The sequence below is a fragment of the Sciurus vulgaris genome (assembly GCF_902686455.1).
Source record: "Sciurus vulgaris genome assembly, chromosome: 1".
In the NCBI taxonomy this organism is placed as follows: domain Eukaryota; kingdom Metazoa; phylum Chordata; class Mammalia; order Rodentia; family Sciuridae; genus Sciurus; species Sciurus vulgaris.
Window position 1 is genome coordinate 148,670,909 of NC_136461.1, and position 16,174 is coordinate 148,687,082.

Consider the following 16,174-nt stretch of genomic DNA (forward strand, 5'->3'; position numbering starts at 1 on the left):
ATCGATACTTACACAATAGAATTTATTCAGCAGTAAGAAGGATGAACTAGACAGTGTGGATGAATCCACAAATAAAATATTGATTTAAGGAAGTCAGACCAAAAAGAAAAAAAAAAGAGTAAATAGTACATGATTTCATGTGCAAGAAACTCAAAAGCAGGCATAACCAACATATTCTTTTAGAAGTTAGAAGAATGTACTATGGACTAATGACAGATAGGGGCATGAGGCGTCTTCCAAGGTATTGGTGAGGTTCTGCGTCTTGATCTGGTAGTATGGATGTGGTCTGTCCATAAGTATAGCCATGGTTTATACACCTTTATATGCTACACTTTAATTAAAATTTAAATAAAACAATAAATAAAATGGTAAATAGACAAATACCAAATAATATTAAACAAGTAATTGAACAGGTGGCATGTCAAATTTTTAAAAAAAACACAATTATAAGTGTGGTTTGTAAACACCTGAAGTCAGGAGACCCAAGTTTTGAGCACACCTTTGCCTTAAAAGATGTCCCAGGGCCTGGAAAAAGAATGAGTGACGGGATCAGAGCAATTAGCCTATGAACAGCCAGTGGCTCTGTGACTACCACAGAAACATCCACCCCCCACTACATTTTCTAACGAAACCAGTCCTCTGCCAATTTCTTACCACCTGGTCTCACCCTCAGTCTCTGGCATCCTCTTACGTCTGCCTCCACAATCACCAACATGCCACGGATACAACAGCACCTTGGAGTTGACAGACTTAAAATATGGAGGTACTTCATCTTCATGCTTAATACCAAGGTGATTCTATATTGGTATTGGAAATTATGCTGATAACACACTAAGTGATTGGGCTAATATTTCTTCTCAAATGCTGCTAAATCTCTTTGCATACTAAGTCAGAGTAAGAAAACCATTGATCTTTGGCTTGTAGTACACTGAGATATGACTTCTAACGTGATCTCTGAGCTTACCTGGCATGATACTTTTTAAAAATATCACAGCCCACAATTCTGTCAAGAACAAAGGCTTAATCATTTTCTTGTCAATGCGTTTGGGAACAATGAAAGGCCCTTGTTTTTAACTTATGTGTGACAGTTACATCAACCTAAAAGAACAGGAAAAGCTACTAGAGTGGGAAATGAGACAGTGAAGAGACCTAACATTTGCAAGTTTACAAGTTGTTGGATTCCAAATCGCATGAGAGGAAGCCCTTTGGCTGGAAGTTGACATGTCATTCTGTAGCCCTTTGCCTGACCTTCTCCACACATCAACTCACACACAAAAGGCACTGTGCTCTAAGTGACTATTTTACCTCCAGGCTGGTAACTGTATCATCTTCCTGAACTACACCCCCACCACATCCACTCTTGTCAGGAAGGAAGCCTTCTTAATTCTTTAAGCTCAGAGCCTGCCATGATCTTCACAGTGACATTGAGGGACTGATCGACCCCTTGGTACTCGCCAACTACAGATTAATTTCTATTGTTTAGCCCAGAGAAAACTGTCAAGGAAATATGGATTCATAGAAGTCTCTCCCCAATGGGCTAAGTCAGTTTAAACTTATTTGCAGATAAATTGGTTTGTGATGGATATTTTGATGGGAATTACAGAACACAAGAGGATATTTAAAATTCTATTAGAAAAATCATGCAAATCATCAGTAGAGATGAATATATTGGCTTCCATGTAATGACTGCAAAATTGTTAAAAGAAAAAAAATAAAAGTTAAACTGCTCTATTTTGTTAACTTAACCAAGAGAAACAGAGCCAGGGACTGGATTTGAGGATTGGCCTCAAATAGTTTCCTATAATGAAAATTGGGATGAGAGCAACAATCCAAAAGCAATGAGAACCAACCTCGATTTAAACAAAGCTGTTGGAAGCTCTGAGGATGAGTACTTTTCCTTACCTCGTTTTCCATTTTGAAAATCCTCTTTCTCACTTAGGCTATGTGAGAAATCACCCAGTTATTGAAAAAAAAAAATTTTTTTTTTTTGTTTTTGTAGGGCCATCTAAGACATTTTCCTTTCCAGCAACAAAAGAAAAACCCAGGGGTCCATCAGACATGTTATTCAAGAGCCAGGTTGCTGGGAGATGAATTTGGAGATGACTTTTACAATTCTCTTTCTTGGCAATGAGTGGAAATAGATCAAGTTCTTTGGGAATTGTTGTAACATCATGCACATATGCTTAGTCTCTGTTTTAGAATCTCTGTTACCAGCTGGTGTTTGGGGATGTGGGTGTCTGTGTGCTCTAATTGAGACAAAAGTCACCTAATATAAAATGAGCCATTTTACGATGCACAATCCAGTGGATCATTTTTTAGCATATTCACAGTGCATGTACCCATCACCTCTTTTTACTACTGAAACATTATCACCTCTACATAACACAGGCCCATTAGTAGTCACTCCCCATTGCTCCTTTCCTTCCAAATCTTCACAACTAGGAATCTACCGGTTGCCATGGATTTCCCTATTCTAAGTGTGTGTCCTTTTGTGGCAGCTGCTTTCACTGAGCATAATGTTTTCAAGGTTCATCCATGCAACATCATGTATTAGTTCATTATTCCTTTATATGGCAGAGTAATATTTCATTGTATGGCTACAACTACACTTTGTTTATCAGTTCATCCATTCATACATGTGTTAGTTGTTTTCACCTTTGGGATATTGCAAATAGGACTTCAAGAACATTTGTGTATAAATATTTGTATTTCCAAATTTAGAATTTCAATGTCTGTATACACCTAGGAGCAGAAACTCTGGGTCACATAATGCTAGATTTAACTTTCTGAAAATCTACCACACTCTTCTCTGCAGCAATGCTCATTTACTTATGTGCATGTAATTCATCTCTCCTTACATCTTTTTGAACAGGACTCCAGCAAAATTGGCCTATTCTAGATAAGCCTTTAAGTAAGATGGTTTTGTGCACACTAGGAGCAGCAACAAATATCAGTCCTATTTGGAAATGCCCTCTGGTGAGGCTGGTGGGGCTGGCGGAGCTGGTGATATAGGAATTTGTTTAATATACTTTGTGAATTCAGCCATACTCTGCAGGGGAGGCCAGCTGCCATATTCAAAAGTGTTACATACAGTAAAAAGTATGAGTGGCCTTTTAAGCCCTAAATCTAAGATTGGAAATCCTCCTCCTTCCTTCAAATTTATGTAGAGCAGCTGGGAGACTTTTCGATCAAAAGCACCAAGTTCCAGAGACCATTGCAAGTCCCTGAGGTCTTGGTGTTCTTGTGATGTCTCCCAGGTTACACTGAGTCTTCTCACTCCCTCACATGTCTAGGAACTGGGTCCTGAGCTTTGAGAGATGGGAGTAGTCGCCAGGTGGGACTGCAGAGAAAGGCAGAGGAAATGGCCCATGAAGAAGCACAGCCACCATCAAGCCTGAGTGAAAGGAAGGACTCTTGAGAGGAAAATGGAATATCTGCAACACTCTGTAGGAAGTGGGAAGTGGAATAGACAAATCAGAGGCTCTTGAGAGGCAGAAAGGAGTCACTTGGAATCCCATGAGACAGGGATAATTGCCTCTTTTGAAGTTTCATTTTGTCCCCCGCCCCCCCTCTCTCAGTGCTGGGGTTTGGGGTTTGAAGATGCACAGGGCCTCATGCATGTTAGGCAAATGCTCTTCCACTCAGTGTTTTCAGTATTTGTGCCTGAATTTTTAAATCCAAAATCAGAATGAAACTCCTTTGCTCAGTCAAATAACCAACAACACCTACCTCCATACCCTACCAAACTGCCCAATTCAAACATGGATGTGTAGAAATGTGAGGTTTTGACATTTTAGAGTCATCCAAACCATTGTTTAAATTTTGATACCATACTTGTTTTTACTCAGGGTTTGCTGGAGGTTTCCAAGTTCTCCAAAATTAATAAATAATGAGAAGAGTTTAGCTATTTCTGTGAGTTGTTTATGTTAGAAATCCATCTCCAGTGTTTAGTCTCCCAGGCCTCTCTTTACGTGGCAGAGAGCTGTTGATACAAATACTAATTTTCTGAACGTTCCACTGGGCTAGAGATTCATATTAAAGGGGGGCTTAAGAGAGAGTTTGGTCCCTCATTATGACCTCGAGGCATCCTGACTTCTTTATCTGTGCTCATTTATCAGGGAGACAACTTGCTCTTAGAACCACTCTCTTAACCCTTGAAATTTTAGCAGATCGGAATCTTATCTACTACCTGATGCTTTCAAAAAGGGCCACGCTGCTACTTTGGGCCCTCTGGTGTCCTCAGAGGCCTTGCTTGACACTCCAAGTAGTCCATTTATGACCCCAGGTAAAATTGGAACTCAGAGTCTGATTTCTTTTTTCTTTTAATAGTTCTAATCAGAGTTTGATTTTTTGACCAGTATATTTAAGAGCCATTCCTTTTGATTTCTCTTTGTTAATAGATTATCTTTGATCAGACTAATATACTCCATATTGTCTACTGATTCCTTTTATCCTTATAATAAAATCTGAAAATTTCATTTCTACATTTTCTCCTGTCATTGAATAATATTATCCACAAGACCAGGAAATGTTAACAATATTTCAGATGTCGCAGCTTTTCTTTGTCATCTAAAGAAGGGAGAGTGAATATTTAAGAATCATGTTTCTAATAGCTTGAATAGTCACGGATGTTATGAGAAAGGAATTGAAAATGCAAATCTGCTCCTAGGTCTTCTGGAAAAGCCAACTTCATGGCTGGTGTGTTGTCCCCTGAGAGGTACAAGGGCTGGAAAAACTCAAGTGAGGATAGCAAGTCACCAAACAACCCCTACTGAGTTCCCCGGAAGGAGCTAAGTTGACTGGATCATGGAATAATTCACTTTTTTTTTTTTTTTTTTAAGCTAGTCCCAAGATACAATGCTAGATGGCACAAATGAAGTGATGAAAACCGCTGCTTAGGGTCACGTCTTGTTTAAATATCGAGTTAAGAGGCTGGTGGTGTGTATAGGGAAAATCCACTCAAAGGAGAAGCGGATGCCCGGACGCACCATCTTTGAGCTCCTGTAAACTCAAAAAGCCAAGTCCCTGTGTTTAGCCTGATTTGTATGTCAGAGAGTCTCCTTTGATTTTTATGGGGGTCACAGATTCTGTTTTGTTTTCCATGCTTTTTCCTGAAAGTGTGCCATAGCGTTACTGTACCTTTCCCCAAAGTGAGTCAGATGTGCTGACTGTTAGAATACCAGAGTGGTCGTTCCCATAGCAGCCAGAACCACAGGGAAGCAAACAATAAAATACCAAAGCTGTTCTCAAACCCAGAGGAGAAGCACGGTCACTAGAGTGAATCGAGGGCGTATTCAAAACGCTGTGCCTTTCTGAAGTTGACATTTCTTTTCCAAACTGCAAGGGTTGTACCTCCTTCTCTGAAAGAGTCTTCACTAAGCGAATATTAAGCCACTCAGGCTTCCCATGAAAGAATTCCTTAAGTTTCCTCTCTCACACACAGCTATGGCTAGGATGACGTTATGTGGTGGACTCACATACAAGACCCTTTTGTGGACTTTCAAAGTAAAGCCAGATGTTAGCTGCTGCTTCCACAGAGACTAAATGAGGTTTCAGGTAAATCAGATATACGCATGATTATAAAATTGCATGGTCCATTTCATTGAAATCTGCACTGGTGCAGAACATGATCTCCATGGTACAGCCTTAAAATGTTGAGCTGAGGATTTACCTGAAAATATTTTCAACTTACACAGAATCACATTTGGGCAAAATAATTATAGGGACTCACAGTTTTAGAATATTTCCCTTTGGAACAAGGAAACAGAAGAAACATCTTTTAAGAAATATAATCAGAAAATATTTTATTGGTTCAATGTAAATAAGACCCAGAAGACATTAACAGCATACTATGAAATGAAAAGGAATGCATCTTAACTGACATTTACATAATAGAAAGACATAAGAGCTTAGAAGTTAAGAGCACTGTCTTAGCCAGTGTTGGGTTGCTATAACAAAATACCTGGTGCTGTTAATTTGTAAAGAAAAGAAGTTTATTTGGCTCACAGTTCTGGAAGCTAGATTGGGTAGACACTTCTGGTTTGGACCTGTGCTGTGTGATAACAGTGTGGCTGGCATCACAATAGTAGGAGCTGGTACAAGAGTACCAAGTGATGCATGCCAAAGAAATATTCAGGGGAGGTGCCAGGCCAGCTCTATAGCAACCCGCCCTTAAGGTAACCAATCTAGTCTTGGGTGAGTGAGAGCTCACTCCCAAGAGAAAAACCCCAACACCTTGCTTGACACAGTGACATTAGGGAACACACTTCAACATGAGTTTTGATGGAAATAAATTCTATTTGAATCATAAACCCAGGAGTCAGCAGGTCTGAGTCTGTCTGAGCTGCCACTTTTAACAAGTTTGTGACTTTAATGTCTGCCAGCTTTTCTTTTAGGAGAGACACTACAGAGATAACAATTATTCCCAAGTTTCTAAATATTTGTTTCATAACAGGCACTATGTTAAATATGTCATACTCATTATCTCATTTAATCTTCAAAACTGCTTTAAGAGGTCAGCATTATTATTGTCCAAGTATAATTTAAGAAACTGTGCTAGGGAGATTTTCAGAAAATTGCCCAGGTACCTGATAGGATTGACCTGTGGATGGAGTCGTTACTACATGTCTCATATATATTAGCACTTAATTAACAATTAACGATACCTATGACAGGATTGGATATTTTGTATAATGTGTGTCATTTTAAATCTGTCTTTTATTTTTTATTTTATGATGGAGTTTTAATTTTTTTTCTTCTCATTTTCAAACTTGAAACATTAAATCAATCCCAGATACTGATCTCCTCCTGTCCATAAGAAACAAGCCATAGGTCTTAAAAGAAAAAAAAAAAAAGTCTTCTTATGGTAATTTTTTTCCACCTAGAGTTGTCATTGAATGACAAGGGACTGTCTTATTCTTTTGAAATTGTTTTTATACTACTGTGAAATTGGTCCTCTAGCCTCTCAGATTTTGATATCTTTTTCTATGTTTTTGAAAGGACATTTCACTATTGGTTTCTAAAACTTGCTCTCTGACTTTTTGGAAAAGGATACAGCAAAATTTCTCTAAGGAGAATTTCTTCCATGAAAAGAAAAACCTAAAAATAAATCTGAGCAATCCAAATATCCATGAGTACTTTAAAAGAAAATATTAGGATCATTATATTTATACACACAAAGATATACATATTTTCTGAAGGTTGGACGAGAGCCTCAGTTTTGACTGGTTGGACAGTAATGAGAAACAAAACAAAACAAAACAAAAATGAGTGTACATGAAGCTATGATACAGTGAAAACTCTCCTAAGCCTTGTTGTTTCATGGCCAGATAAAATAAAAATGAGTTGATTGGGAAAGAATTCCTTATAATGCAGCATCATCAAGAAATAAGTTAAAAGATCTGATAGTGAAAGGAAGGCCAAAACAGACAATCACAGACTTACTACATAAATAATCATCTGTCCATGATGTGGTTGTGGTCCATGAACCTTCTGGCAATGGAATGTAGGTGCACTGACGGCTCTCACCATCTTCCCTGGACAACCTCGTGATGAGTGTCAGGATTTTGTGAATGATGAGTGGGGACTGAGGACAATCCAGAATGTGAACTGAGGGCACAATTTGCTGCTCCAAATTGTTTCTGATGGTAGGAATCACCATTTCTCTAATGAAAGGAGGTGCCTCGGGAAACTGATGGTTCCACACGACCTTATTTCCAGAGTTCTAAAGACGATCACAGTTAATTTTATTGACCTCTTGGGACTCTCATTCAGGGGAGTTGCAACGGGACTCCAGCATGCCTTCTGATATGATGCCTGTGCCTTTAAATTTTACTGTAGGATATTGAACACTATAAAATGACTTGATAGTTCAACAGAGCTACTCTGAAACTATATTTCACTTTTTAAAGGCCAATACAAAATCAGACATGCACAATTGACTGTCTAAAATTGGCCTTGCTCGCTTCTCTTAGATATGAGGTTTATTTATTTATTTTTTTCTTACAGATGAATTTTCAGAGTTTCCATTGACTGTTAGTAAATGATTCTTAGATAAGGGAAGGCTTCTACTGTCAAAAGAATTATTTAAATACCTGTCCATGACTCTGGGGTCTGCCTACTGAAGCCAATCATCAAGTCTTGGGAGAATCCAGGCTTCCTAACACTTTTGAAGTTCACGTATAGACATCACGGTTGTGGAAAAACTTCCAATATATTTGTCAAACATGTTCTCCTCTCATAATATTTGAACATATTTAAAGGAAATCTAATCCATATGTTGCTGACTCATTTACATTTGAATCACAAATATATTATTTTCTAAGAACCATATAATGTCCAACAGCTTTTTGTCACTTATAAAATATATTTTTTAGAACTTCTCACCTTGAAAACAAAAAAATCAATTTTAAATGAATTTAAGAGGCCAGTACAATTCAAATGTTCAAGGTTTCTGTTTTTGAGTGCATGCTAAATCTGGCAAAGTTCCCTATTTGTTAAGTTAACTGCAGAAGCAAGCCAATTTTTCATTCTTTCACTATATAATTGTTAACTTCACTGCCATTGTGGTCCTGTTAATTCATTCCACACGTTGGGTATTCTCTGGAGACTTTTATTTTTCAAGTATCTTTAAACTTAGGTCATTTGGGGCTTAAGGAGTCAAAGAAGTACGGTGGAGGGACAATTTTGCTTTTTTTGGAATGTGAATTATTTTTCAGCAAATAATTTCTCAGCAAGTATATACACTGTGTGATCCACATCCAGCTCTGAATTCTTTGAGTTCATTTTGAAAACAAATAAATAAAATACCAGACAGCACAATCATTCTAGGAAAATCCTTCAAGGACATTAAAGCAGTCCTTGAATTTAAGGTGATTTGAATAGAAATCCTCTGTTTCCAATGCTTATGTATAAAGAGGATTGAAAGACTGGAACCTCCAAAACGCTAGTATTATACATTACTGTACAACAGCCAAAAGCTTTTATTTTTTTAGCAAATATTATTTTTTCACTTTCTCCAAAAAGTTCATCTTGTTTAATGCATTTCAGCAACGGCCATAGATATGTTTCTATTTCTCACTGAAAATATTTCTATTAATTGCTTCCATGTGTTTGAATCTATGGTGATGTAAAGTTGTCTATGCTGTAAAGCACCCAGGTATTTACTTTTGACATGACATTTTAAGTATCCTATCTTTTCCTTACATTTATTTAATGGCTTCATATACTTCATTATACTTCATAGAGTACAATTGCTGTCAGATTTGTAGATCTATCTTGGGAAATAAAATGGAGCCCAAGAATCTTTAGAAGAAAAATTACTTTGGGTCCCATGAGATATTTCATATGTCTGCATATTATCTGGCAATCTTTCTTCCAATGCATATTTAGCATGGGGTATAATTAACACATGGCAAGAATATCCTGGCTCTGCTAAGCTGTTTAACTCAATATTTTTAAAATTTTTTTTTCATTAAAAAAGAACTTATAAGCATTCACAATATCCATGACAGTTATTTTGATTAGGAAGTATAGCAGAGGTTATTGTAGGGTAAAGTAAAATAGCTGAGACTATGTCTACATGATAGACTCATTATAGTTTTATAATGTGTGGATCCGTAGCAACTCACGGTCCACAAAATGAATGGCATGATCAAAGAAATAGATGGTGTGGGTGGCCTTGCCTCTGTAGCCAAATATTTTGTTGGTCCCACCCCAGGAGCCATTTCATCAGCCCATGCACTTGAGTGATGGCCTCTCAGGACTTTGCACCCTCCCTGAGCTTGATTCCAACCCTCCCACTTTCTTGCACATGTTCCAGAGTCATCTCTTGCCCTCCCTGTCACTTTTAAAACATTTTGCTCCCTTCCAGATCTCCCACCAACATACACAGAGACACTGGCCTGAGATCTATCTTTGTTCTCATGTACAGTCAGCCAATATTTTTAAAGAACTCACAGCAATTGAGAAGGAATTTGCTATCATTTTCCAAGACAGATCCATGTTGTTGAACATAGGAAACTTTCAGTGATCAATAAAATTTTAGGATCATAATATCTTCATCCCTAAGCATGTTTTGGACAGTCAGCTGTTTGGTGCTATTTTGCACTACAGAATTCACCTCTATGGGCTTGTTGATTCAAGCAAACATGCACAAAGGGCTTTATCTGCCTTTAGTAGCTGTTCCATGCTCAAAACGTGAAGGGCAGATCAAAGAAACAAAGCTACCATAAGCAGTGCCAGTAACTGCCAATTCTATAATTAAATCCATGCTTTAGATCTCTGCTGTTATCTTAGAAATGAAAATTGCTACTTTGATTTTGACTTCAAGCCAGAGAAACAGAACATACATTTTGGCAGTACTGGACAGTGTGGAGAAAGTCCCCAGTCAGAAGCCAACTAATTCCCTTATGGTTGACATTCTCGGTGCTTCTTTATAAGGGACCCATGAACTAATGCTCAGAGGGCTTTTGTTCTGGAATCCTGATTCTTCTTAGGCTTGGTGTATAATTTTGGGCATGCCACTTAGATACCACAGGATCTTGATCCACACAGTATCAATAAATGAGAAAATTTGGATGAAGTGTCCTTTAACACATATCTGAAAAGAAATGAAAGCAAAAAGAGTGTGAAAGTGAATTAGGTGTGTTTGCAGAAAGAGGCATTTGCAATATTAGCTAATATTGTTTGAAGGTAAGATAAGTTTTAGAAATGACACCAACCCCACCCCCTCGGGAAAAAAAAAAAAAAAACAGATTAATTAATTTCTGATAATGAGAATCTGCCTATTGGTGGATCTTTTCCCACACAAAATGAATTTTGGATGAGAAATTGATGGATACTGGCCAAGAGTCAAATCTCATGGAGTGGGAAGTTCAGTGACCACAAGCTCACCTTAGGGGAGATGAGTTCTCTAGGATAACTCTTGTCACTTCACATGGAGGGCACACACCTACCCTAGGTGCATGCATGGGTGCATAATTTGTGTAACACGTCTGCTTCAAGTTGCTGAGGTTGTTCTGATGCACTTAACAAACCATCTCCCTGGCATGCTTTGAATACAGTAACAAATGGAGTTAGAGTTCAGGGAACACAGTGGACCTAAGAGCCATGCAAGGGAGTGATGGGGAAAGGGATCTAGAGGTGAAAAGCTCAAGGTTGCTTTTTATTGCACGGTTTGGATTATTTATTGCAATTCACTGAGCTTTAGTTTCATTAATTTTAAAATAGGAATGACATTATTGCCCATGAGAGAATTTAAGTCCTCCATATGTTAATAAAGCACCATACAATTGTCAACCATTTATTTATTTATTTGACAAATATTTAGTGAGATTTGTCATAAACTGACCAAAACATTATTAAAATGCTTTTAGCAATGAATGAAGGTCCCTGCACTCAAAGAACACAAAGTCTGGTGGGAAATATGTGAGCAAATCTTAATAAATTAGAATGTTAAAGACATAAAAATGTATTAAATGAGGCTGGAACTGTCTTTATTTCAGAGAAATACCTTAAAATGAGGGCCAAAAAGGGGTATGAGCCTATTTATTGAGAGCATATTATGTGCTAGAATTTCCTACCTCTTGGGACACAACCATGAATAAAATTCCAGATCTTTGTTCTCACATAGATTGCAGTCTAGAGTGGGGAGACACTTGATCACAGACGACTATTTATAGGACAGGAGAATGGGTATGCACATGCGTGCGTGTGTGTGTGTGTGTGTCTGTGTGTGCATGCTTATTAACAGTGAGCCAGATAGGCCTTACTGAGAAGGAGGCACTGGAGAAAAGACCTGTCGGAAGTGAGAAAATTAGCTATGTGGCCATTTGGGAAATAGCATTCCAGGAAGAGGTTCCAGTCAGTTCCTGCAAGGGAAGATGGGAGAAAGCCAGTCCCTTCTCAGGACAGCAAGAGGTAGAGTCAGCAGAGTGGAAGGAATGATGCAGAAAGGAGAGTGAGGGCTAAGCGGTAATGGCACCCTGTGGTCAGATCTTACTAGTCTTTTACACTCAGTGTTAGGTTGTGTTTTGAGGAGATGGAATCATGGTTACATTTGTGAAGAATCACTCTGGCTGGAAATTCCTCCTTTTAAAAGACAAGAATGGAAGAACCTGGAATTGCAAAAGGGGAAAGGAGGGCAATGAGAAGAAGGCAGGGTGAGGGAAAGCAGGTGGCCTTCAGGGCCGGAGGCTGGAGCTGCTGAGAGGAGAGAGAAACTTCAGCAGTGGATGGGGACGAAAAAATCTCTAGTCTGTGAATGTTCAGTGTTCAGTTCTACAGTCATTTCTGTTGATGTGATGTATAAAATTTAACACTTCTCCAAACCTTCAGTAAATTCAGAGGATTCTCATGCATAGTGGTTTAGTAGGGAATAAGGAACACACCCCTCCCCTAGTGCCCATGCCTGGGAGAGGGTGCAGTCGCAGGGATGAGTGGTACAGGTTTGCGTGAGACGGTGAGCACTGAGCTCTCAGTGGAACAGAGATGTAACTCTGGAAGGAGGTGGCCTGAGAATGGGGACAGGTGGGCCTCTGACAGGTATTACAATAACTATAACTGCCAGCAAGTTACAAGATGCTCAGAGAGATTCTACTGCAGTCAGGAAAGATACCTGCTTACGGTGACCATGCCCAAAGACCTAAGAATAGGTAGGCTGGAAGTTTTGTTGGAGACCATGGGCTCTAGGGTCCAGGTGGCAGGACCAGCATGGCCCTCGGCCTGGCATAATTGCAAACATGGTGATAGGGGAACCTGTGGTAGTCACAGTTTGGCTGAAGAGTAGGGTGAGAAGAAGCTGGAGAGGTGACCTAGGGCCAGATTGATGAATTCATCAAACCATGCTCTCAGGGTTCATACTTCATTCTCATGACTAAAGGGTGATGCTGCGGACATGTCTAAGCTGTGGGGAGGCCTTCACAAAACTTTAGAAAGCTCTCTCTGGTGAAAAACAACTTTATTATTGAAGTTTGAGATCTGAAGAAGCTCTGTGGACCTTCAAAGGCAACTCAGCATTATTCTTCCAGGCCTACCAGGCTGCTGGGGAGGCTACCACTCCATGAAGGCCTACATTTTCTTCCTGATTCTTATAATAATTAAATAAAATAGAAAAACATCAGTGGTATTGTATGAATTATTTTAATGACTAGAAAGTCTTGGAAAAGCAATAAATGCTTCCTCAGTGCACTACCTTCCATGGCTAAAAGAATAATAACTTTTTGCCATTTGATTCCTCCTTAAGACCACTGCTCACACCTACCAAATTATCAAGTATGTGCTTGACAATAATAAACATAAATTATTCCATCTTCTTTCAGGTTATCTGTAGGAGTGAGACAAATTAATCAAATTCTCAACAACAGCATTCAAGTAACCATCCTATAGTGATAGACCTGAATAAATCATTATTGTATGTCACTAAATGATACATTAACATCTCAGATAAAATACTGAAATGACCAGTCTTTTGAATCAATTCTAAACCTGTTCCCTGACTACTCAGCTTTATAAAAACTCTCTGGCCTCAAGCTGTGGCACCTAGCCAGGACCACTGGAAAACCTTGTTATGGTGGCCAGAAAGGAAACGGACAGAAGAGAGAAACAATTTGAGATATTGACTGAGACAAGATCCCACAGCAAAAAGGATATGCTGATCTGCAAAGGGGATTTTGCTTGGAATTAAATGTGGCTCAGGCTGGGGAGAATGGTTGTTATGTGGTTATTGTTACATCAGATTGTGGAGTTGCTCCTTGTAGGTTATATGTTCAGTTTCCACTGGAAAAAAAAATATTTATTCCACTAACCACTCCATGGGACATGACTAATAAATAATAAATGGAAATAATAACTCCACTCTGTACAATTTATTTTGGTGGGTCAAGGCACACTTTTATTGCTTGCTGCTGAGAACATCGTGTTGGAAGTGTGTCCATGTGTCTATTTATCAGGAGACAGGTACTGATATTGGCGGAAGAGGGAGACCAACAGGAACTAATCAATTCCACCGGTGCGGCGTCTGTCAAGTTCTTCAGCTGCCAGCGCACAGTCTGTATTCAACATCATAAGAGCCACGGAAACCACAAGCCATTAAAACCTTCTTTCCTCTTGCAGTTATGCATCCTATCGAAAGACAGATTTCCCTGGTTTGGGACACACTGTGACATTCAATGGTGAGAAGGAGGTGGGGTCAATGCTGGCTGGGCACTGTTGACTGTTGGGCCAGCTGTGAGGCGTCACGTTACTTGGAAAACAACCCTCCATTTTTCACTCCCCTGAAGGTGGAGGGTGGTAACTCTTGGGCTCATTACCCTTGTCCATAAAATATAGGAATGTGAGAATGTGCTGGGGTAAATTTCAAAGCTGTTGGACTTCGTGGTCTTGATAGCTACTTGGGTGCCCGGCTTTGCATTTTATAAAACCATCACCTTGTGCAGTTTGCGGGCATCTTGCTGGATAAGCACTTGCTTTGCCAAAACACAGGCAGACTCGGAGTGACCAGACTGCTCTACTGTCTGTCATTTATGCAGAAATATTTCTAGGCTACTTATTATTAAATCTAAAAACCAGATTGCAAAAGATAAGTAAATATCTGTACATATTAAACAAATGTTACGTGTGATATTCACAGGGAAAATCTGGAAAGCTACATAATGGCAATGTTACAGATAGCTATTTCTAAGTAGTGTGATTTGAGTGAGTTTTCTGTTTGTTCATTAACTGGACATTCTACTACTTTAAAGAGAAAGATTCTGGGTTTGGATTCTACCTCTACCATTTCATGAACAGCTGAGGGATTGTAGATGTTATTGAACTTCTCTAAATTTCAACTTCTTCATTTTTAAAATGGAAATAATAAGCATCCACTAGTATATGAAATTAGATTAGGTTAAATATAGGAAAAGCTTAGTTTGGGCCCTGATTCACAGTAAGGACTCAATAAGTGTTCAATGCTCATTATTATGTTATGTTGGTACTATTGTCATTATTGATGTAATATATTTATTGGGGAAAACTAATAAGAGTCTTTGCCTCAGACTTGTGATTACCTGCTCACACTGTACCCTTCCTACACCCTGTGACTGAAGGTTGTCCCAATAGCACTTCCTAAGAGGGTAAGATTCATTAGTTTCAACCCTATCCACACTGCATTCCAAACAGGCTTCATCCATACTTAAGAAAATCATACATTCATGCGTTTGCCCTAAGTAAAGAGAAAGCAATCATCAGAGCCTAGCTTTTCACCAGGATCTTTTGCACTCTTTTTAAAAACTTTTTTCATTTATTCTAACTAGTTATACATGGCAATAGAATGTATTTATGCATTTTGATAAATCATACATAAATGAAGTATAATTTCTCATTTTTCTGATTGTACATATTGTAGGATCACATTGGTCATGTTTTAAATCACTATAATCGGGGCTGGGGAGATAGCTCAGTTGGTAGAGTGCTTGCCTTGCAAGCCCAAGGCCCTGGGTTCAATCCCCAGCACCGCAAAAAAAAAAAAAAAAAAAAAAAAAAAAAAATCACTATAATCATATTGAATGCCACAGGCAACATACGGGAGAATCTGAGGAGAAAACTGAACATCACGTTCTTGTAATGAAGTCCTTCATCTTGATGAAACAAAGCAAAATATCCACCAACTCATGATCCTTGAAATCTGAAAGACTGGGGGGAAAGGCAACAGGTGAAAGAATTGCACTCAGAAAATAAATTTAGTTAGGATGCTGGAAATCCTCACACTTTCATGTGCATCAAAACTGAGAACTTTGGGGAAGAGTAGTGAAAACTCTGGATTGGTCTCCAGACATTTTGAGTCTCTCCACAATATTATTTACCCAAATCGCCTCTCTATAAAACCATATAGATTGAACTATGTGCATTTATAAAGAGAATTGATGTCACATGGGAGCATTTACCTAATGATAAAATTCTAAAAACCTAAAAATGTCATATCTTCCAAAATATAGTTACCCCATCAATCTGCCAGGACATTGCCCTCCCCTCCTACAGTTGGTCTAAAATTCCTCCCCAGAGGACTCATTTCTCTAGATTAGTCATTATCTCTAGAAAAAACATTTAAATGGAAGGAGGTCAGGATTTTAGTTTGAGGAGCATCCTCACCTGGCCCTCTCTGCCCTAGCATGCTGACACAGGTAAGTTTCCAAGA